Genomic DNA, 8,537 nt, shown 5'->3' on the forward strand with positions numbered 1-8,537 from the left:
ATTAATAATAAGATTTTACTCACCGGTAAATCTATTTCTCGTAGTCCGTAGTGGATGCTGGGAACTCCGTAAGGACCATGGGGAATAGACGGGCTCCGCAGGAGACTGGGCACTCTAAAAGAAAGATTAGGTACTATCTGGTGTGCACTGGCTCCTCCCTCTATGCCCCTCCTCCAGACCTCAGTTAGGATACTGTGCCCGGAAGAGCTGACACAATAAGGAAGAATTTTGAATCCCGGGTAAGACTCATACCAGCCACACCAATCACACCGTATAACTCGTGATACTATACCCAGTTAACAGTATGAAATATAACTGAGCCTCTCAACAGATGGCTCACAATAACCCTTTAGTTAGGCAATAATTATATACAAGTATTGCAGACAATCCGCACTTGGGATGGGCGCCCAGCATCCACTACGGACTACGAGAAATAGATTTACCGGTGAGTAAAATCTTATTTTCTCTGACGTCCTAGTGGATGCTGGGAACTCCGTAAGGACCATGGGGATTATACCAAAGCTCCCAAACGGGCGGGAGAGTGCAGATGACTCTGCAGCACCGAATGAGAGAACTCAAGGTCCTCCTCAGCCAGGGTATCAAATTTGTAGAATTTAGCAAACGTGTTTGCCCCTGACCAAGTTGCCTGCTCGGCAAAGTTGTAAAGCCGAGACCCCTCGGGCAGCCGCCCAAGAAGAGCCCACTTTCCTCGTGGAATGGGATTTTACTGATTTAGGATGCGGCAATCCAGCCGCAGAATGCGCCAGCTGAATTGTGCTACAAATCCAGCGAGCAATAGTCTGCTTAGAAGCAGGAGCACCTAGTATTTTGGGTGCATACAGGATAAAAAGCGAGTCAGTTTTCCTGACTCCAGCCGTCCTGGAAACATAAATTTTCAAGGCCCTGACTACGTCCAGTAACTTGGAATCTTCCAAGTCCCTAGTAGCCCCAGGCACTACAATAGGTTGGTTCAAGTGAAAAGCTGATACCACCTTAGGGAGAAACTGGGGACGAGTCCTCAATTCTGCCCTATCCATATGGAAAATCAGATAAGGGCTTTTACATGACAAAGCCACCAATTCTGACACACGCCTGGCCGAAGCCAAGGCCAATAACATGACCACTTTCCACGTGAGATAATTCAGATCCACAGTAGTGGCTCAAACCAATGTGATTTAAGGAAACTCAACACCACGTTGAGATCCCAAGGTGCCACAGGAGGCACAAAAGGGGGCTGAATATGTAGCACTCCCTTTACAAATGTCTGAACTTCAGGTATTGAAGCCAGTTCTTACTGGAAGAAAATCGACAGAGCCGAAATCTGGACCTTAATGGAACCCAATTTTAGGCCCATAGTCACTCCCGACTGTAGGAAGTGCAGAAAAACGACCCAGCTGAAATTCCTCTGTAGGGGCCTTCCTGGCCTCACACCACGCAACATATTTTCGCCAAATACGGTGATAATGGTTTGCGGTTACTTCTTTCCTGGCTTTTATCAGCGTAGGAATGACTTCCTCCAGAATGCCCTTTTCCTTTAGGATCGGGAATTCAACCGCCATGCCGTCAAACGCAGCCGCGGTAAGTCTTGGAACAGACAGGGCCCCTGCTGTAGCAGATCCTGTCTGAGCGGTAGAGGCCATGGGTCCTCTGATATCATTTCTTGAAGTTCTGGGTACCAAGCTCTTCTTGGCCAATCCGGAACCACGAGTATCGTTCTTACTCCTCGCCTTCTTATTATTCTCAGTACCTTTGGTATGAGAGGCAGAGGAGGGAACACATAAACCGACTGGTACACCCACGGTGTCACTAGAGCGTCCACAGCTATCGCCTGAGGGTCCCTTGACCTGGCGCAATATCTCTTTAGCTTTTTGTTGAGGCAGGACGCCATCATGTGCACCTGTGGCCTTTCCCAACGGTTTACCAACAGTTGGAAGACTTCTGGATGAAGTCCCCACTCTCCCGGGTGTAGGTCGCGTCTGCTGAGGAAGTCTGCTTCCCAGTTGTCCACTCCCGGAATGTACACTGCTGACAGTGCTAAGACGTGATTTTCCGCCCATCGGAGAATCCTTGTGGCCTCTGCCATCGCCATCCTGCTTCTTGTGCCGCCCTGTCGGTTTACATGGGCGACTGCCGTGATGTTGTCTGATTGAAGCAGGGGCCTTGCCTGACTTAGGGCATTGTAAATGGCCCTCAGTTCCAGAATATTTATGTGTAGGGACGACTCCTGACTTGACCAAAGTCCTTGGAAATTTCTTCCCTGTGTGACTGCCCCCCAGCCTCGAAGGCTGGCATCCGTGGTCACCAGGACCCAGTACTGTATGCCGAATCTGCGGCCCTCTAGAAGAAGAGCACTCTGCAGGCACCACAGCAGAGACACCCTGGTCCTTGGAGACAGGGTTATCAGCCGATGCATCTGAAGATGCGATCCCGACCACTTGTCCAAGAGGTCCCACTGAAAGGTTCTTGCATGGAACCTGCCGAATGGAATTGCTTCGTATGAAGCTACCATTTTTCCAAGGATTCGTGTGCAGTGATGCACCGATACCTGTTTTGGTTTCAGGAGGTCTCTGACTAGAGATGACAGCTCCTTGGCTTTCTCCTGCGGGAGAAACACTTTTTTCTGTTCTGTGTCCAGAACCATCCCCAGGAACAGTAGGCGTGTGGAAGGAACCAGCTGTGGAATGTTTAGAATCCATCCGTGCTGTTGTAGCACTTCCCGAGATAGTGCTATTCCGACCAACAACTGCTCCTTGGACCTCGCCCTTATAAGGAGAACGTCCAAGTACGGGATAATTAAAACTCCCTTATTTCGAAGGAGTATCATCATTTCTGCCATTACCTTGGTAAACACCCTCGGTGCCGTGGACAGTCCAAACGGCAGTGTCTGGAATTGGTAATGGCAATCCTGTACCATAAATCTGAGGTACTCCTGGTGAGGATGGTAAATGGGGACATGTATGTCCAGGGATACCATGCAATAACCGCCCTGAGCGATTCCATCTTGAACTTGAATTTTTTTATGTATGTGTTCAAGGATTTCAAATTTAAAATGGGTCTCACCGAACCGTCCGGTTTCGGTACCACAAACAGTGTGGAATAGTAACCCCCTCCTTGTTGAAGTAGGGGCACCTTGACTATCACCTGCTGGGAATACAGCTTGTGAATTGCCTCTAGCACAGCCTCCCTGCCCAAGGGAGTTGTCGGCAAGGCAGATTTGAGGAAAACGGCGGGGGGGAGACATCTTGAATTCCAGCTTGTACCCCAGAGATACTACTTGAAGGATCCAGGGATCCTGTGACCGAGCCCACTGATCGCTGAAATTTTTGAGGCGGCCCCCCACCGTACTTGGCTACGCCTGTGGAGCCCCCGCGTCATGCGGTGGGCTCAGAGGAAGCGGGGGAAGAATTTTGATTCTGGGAACTGGCTGACTGGAGCAGCTTTTTCCCTCTTCCCTTGTCTCTGTGCAGAAAGGAAGCGCCTTTGACCCGCTTGCTTTTCTGAAGCCGAAAGGACTGTACCTGATAATATAGTGCTTTCTTAGGCTGTGAGGAAACCTGAGGTAAAAAATTTTCTTCCCAGCTGTTGCTGTGGATACGAGGTCCCAGAGACCATCCCCAAACAATTCCTCACCCTTATAAGGCAGATCTATGTGCCTTTTAAAGTCAGCATCACCTGTCCAGTGTTGGGTCTCTAATACCCTCCTGACAGAATGGACATTACATTAATTCTGGATGCCAGCCGGTAAAATATCCCTCTGTGCATCCTTCATATATAAGACGACGTCTTTAATATGCTCTTATGTTAGCAAACTAGTATCCCTGTTTTACAGGGTCACAGACCACGCTGCAGCAGCAATATCTGCAGGTCTCAGTCTAGTACCTGAGTGTGTATATACAGACTTCAGGATAGCCTCCTGCTTTTTATCAGCAGGCTCCTTCAAAGTGGCCGTATCCCAAGACGGCAGTGCCACCTTTTTTGACAAACGTGTGAGCGCCTTATCCACCCTAGGGGATATCTCCCAGCGTAACTTATCCTCTGGCGGGAAAGGGTACGCCAACAGTAACTTTTTAGAAATTACCAGTTTCTTATCGGGGGAACCCACACTTTTTCACACACTTCCTTCACTCATCTGATGGGGGAACAAAACACTGGCTGCTTTTTCTCCCCAAACATAAAACCCTTTTTTAGTGGTACTTGGGTTAATGTCAGAAATGTGTAACACATTTTTTATTGCCGGGATCAAGTCACGGATGTTCCTAGTGGATTGTGTATATGTCTCAACCTCGTCGACACTGGAGTCAGACTCCGTGTCGACATCTGTGTCTGCCATCTGAGGGAGCGGGCGTTTTTGAGCCCCTGATGGCCTTTGAGACGCCTGGGCAGGCGCGGGCTGAAAAGCCGGCTGTCCCATAGCTGTTACGTCATCCAGCCTTTTATGTAAGGAGTTGACACTGTCAGTTAATACCTTCCACCCAGTGCCAGATTAAGGACCACATGGGCCTGGAGCTGAAATTTCTGAAGGGCCTACTGTGTACCGTAGCAGAGGGTTGACCAGCAACAGTGGGGTTGTGACTAGGGGTAGAGCCCCTTATACACAATACGCCATGTAGAGCCCCTTTTATTCACGTTATGCCAGGTAGAACCCCTTTCTTTTATTCACGTTATGCTAGGTGGAGCCCCTTTTATACACGTGTCGCCAGGTAGAGCCTGTTATACAAACTGCACCAGGTAGCGCCTTATACACATAGCAACAGGTAGCCCATTATACAAGTTGCGCTAGCTAGCCGTCACTCACCATTCGGCGCCTGTGGTACCCCGGCTCTATGTTCTTGTCATACTCCCGCGGTGGGGTGCAGGCAGCGTGAAGTGGCCAGGATGGGGGGCGGCCGGCCGGAGCAGGAAGCGGTGAGGAGCACTGTGGTGCAGGCAGCAGACGGGTGCTGATGGCACTGGCGGGGGCCTCAGGCCGCAGTGACCCAGGTGCCCGCCCTGCTAGCCCGCACCTAAAACCGCCACTGGCAGGATCCCCTGAGCTGGACGAGCAGCGACCCTCCCAACACTCCAACGCTGCCCCTCCCAGTGCACATAGTGCAGCCGAATGCACATGGACTGAGCGTCCATAGACGTCAATGTGAGCAACCCAGAGTCGCTGCATGCAACAAACCCCACCAATATGCCCATATCACCACACACACAGTCTGCCCCCCCCCCCCACTCCCTACACACACCCAATCTGTTTACCCAGTCCCTACACACACACACACACACACACACACACACACACACACACACACACACACACACAAAGCCTGTTCCCTAGTCTCCACACACACACACACACACACACACACACACACACACACACACACACACACACACACACAGCCTGTTCCCCAGTCTCTACACACACACACACACACACACACACACACACACAGCCTGTTCCCCAGTCTCTACACACACACACACACACACACACACACACACACACACACACACACACACACACACAGCCTGTTCCCCAGTCTCTACACACACACACACACACACACACACACACACACACACACACACACACACACACAAAGCCTGTTCCCCAGTCTCTACACACACATGCACACAAAGCCTGTTCCCCAGTCCCTACATGCACACACAAAGACTGTTCCCCAGTCCCTACACACACACACACACACACACACACACACACACACACACACACACACAGCCTGTTCCCCAGTCTCTACACACACACACACACACACACACACACACACACACACACAAAGCCTGTTCCCCAGTCTCTACACACACACACACACACACACACACACACACACACACACACACAGCCTGTTCCCCAGTCTCTACACACACACACACACACACACACACACACACACACACACACACACACACACACACAAAGCCTGTTCCCCAGTCTCTACACACACACACACAAAGCCTGTTCCCCAGTCTCTGCACACACACACACACACACACACTCAGCCACCCTGTTCACCCCATTCCCTACACACACACCTCCTGCCTGGAAGGGCCAACACATATACCCTGTTCCCCACAGCTCTCTCACTTTCCCCCGTTTCCCCCAGTCACTGAGCTATGCCGACAGAGCAGGAGCAGACAGACCAACCAGGAAATGTGGGGGCGTGGCCTAATCACGGACCCGTGACCACGCCCTCTTGGGTGGTGGAGGCCGGGGGGAACCCCTACCATTTAGCAAGCACCACTAGCCGGGACGGCAGAGGGGTCACAGGAATGGACCAGCGGCTAAGTCACTGTCACCTTGCGACCTGGCAGGCAAGTACACCGCTGGCTGCTGCTGTTGTACCCAGTGGAGGGGAGGCGCGGCGCCTGTGTGAGATCATGGCGCAGGGGAGAAGCAGAGAAAGCTTTCGGCGCAGGGAGGACTTCTGAGGCTGTCTAGTGCTGCTGATGTGCTGTAATAGGAAAAACATTTTTTCCTGTTACCAACAGCAGGGGATCCTGTGGGCCTATTTTGATGGGGGGGCCTGGAGCTGCAGCTCCATCCGCCCCATTGTTAATCCGGCCCTGCTTCCACCTATCCATCCACTCTGGTGTCGGCCCCACAGGGGGCGACATCACATTTATCGGCATCTGCTCCGTCACCACATAAGCCTCCTCATCAAAACATGTCGACACAGCCGTACCGACACACCGCACACACACAGGGAATGCTCTGACTGAGGACAGGACCCCACAAAGCCCTTTGGGGAGACAGAGAGAGAGTATGCCAGCACACACCAGAGCGCTATATAATGTGGGGATTAACACTATAACTGAGTGAATTTTCCCCAATAGCTGCTTGTATATACAATATTGCGCCTAAATTTAGTGCCCCCTCTCTCTTTTTAACCCTTTGAGCCTGAAAACTACAGGGGAGAGCCTGGGGAGCTGTCTTCCAGCTGCACTGTGAAGATAAAATGGCGCCAGTGTGCTGAGGGAGATAGCTCCGCCCCTTTTTCGCAGACTTTTCTTTTTTATGGATTCTGGCAGGGGTATTTATCACATATATAGCCTCTGGGGCTATATATTGTGATTATTTTGCCAGCCAAGGTGTTTATATTGCCCTCAGGGCGCCCCGCCCCCCCAGCGCCCTACACCCATCAGTGACCGGAGTGTGAGGTGTGCATGAGGAGCAATGGCGCACAGCTGCAGTGCTGTGCGCTACCTTGTTGAAGACAGAAGTCTTCTGCCGCCGATTTTCCGGAACACTTCTTGCTTCTGGCTCTGTACGGGGGCCGGCGGCGCGGCTCCGGGAACGAACACCAAGGTCGGGTCCTGCGGTCGATCCCTCTGGAGCTAATGGTGTCCAGTAGCCTAAGAAGCCCAAACTACCACCAGTTAGGTAGGTTCGCTTCTTCTCCCCTTAGTCCCTCGCTGCAGTGAGCCTGTTGCCAGCAGGTCTCACTGTAAAATAAAAAACCTAAAATATACTTTCTTTCTAGGAGCTCAGGAGAGCCCCTAGTGTGCATCCAGCTCGGCCGGGCACAGAAATCTAACTGAGGTCTGGAGGAGGGGCATAGAGGGAGGAGCCAGTGCACACCAGATAGTACCTAATCTTTCTTTTAGAGTGCCCAGTCTCCTGCGGAGCCCGTCTATTCCCCATGGTCCTTACGGAGTTCCCAGCATCCACTAGGACGTCAGAGAAAAGTATATTTGTGTATGGACTACAAGACCCCATTTCATTAAAGAAAAAAAAAATCATATTGTTTTACAAATAAGTATCTAAAGGGCCATACACACTAGACAATTTTCTGAACCAATATGGCCAATAAAGACGATTGTGAACGATTTTCTATCTTCTCTACTCCCATAGAAACCTCATTAGCTCCTTCAATATCCAATATTACCTTTACACTGGTGATACTCATCCATTCTCCCCTAACCTATTCTAACGTCTGACCCTAACTAAATATGACAAAACTGAACTCATTACTTCCCTCCAACCAAGCCCCATCATCTTCCTCATTCTTTCTGTCTGTTGATAACGTCTCCCTCTCTACTGTCCATCAAGCTCATTGCATTGATGTCATCCTTGACTCTTCCCCCTTTTACTCCCCTCACATTCAATATATCTTTCACCACTGCAATTTCCATCTACATAAAATCTCTATGATCAGCTTATTTCTCACCCCTGATGCAAAGACTCTCAACGCATTTCCCACCTTGACTAATGTAAACTCCTCCCTTCTGGCATCCTCAGTGTATTCTGAATGATGCTGCTCATCTCATTTTTCTCTCACCAGTCAAGGTTAGAATCATCCATCTCAAACTCCTCACCCTAACATATAAAGCCCTTAATTATTCCCCAACTACCCTGCATGTCCAACTTCTTTTCTGTTCACGTCCCTCTCTTCCAATGATCACTACTATAACTCTATTCTGGTTATCTCTTCTAACCCCTGACTGTTCCCGCTCTTTTCCCCTCCTCTGGTACTCAATCACTGGCTAAGTCAGAGCACGGGATGTACCAACCTTGCACAGTACATCACGCC

The sequence above is a fragment of the Pseudophryne corroboree genome, chromosome 1 (genome assembly GCF_028390025.1).
Source record: "Pseudophryne corroboree isolate aPseCor3 chromosome 1, aPseCor3.hap2, whole genome shotgun sequence".
Classification (NCBI taxonomy): Eukaryota; Metazoa; Chordata; class Amphibia; order Anura; family Myobatrachidae; genus Pseudophryne; species Pseudophryne corroboree.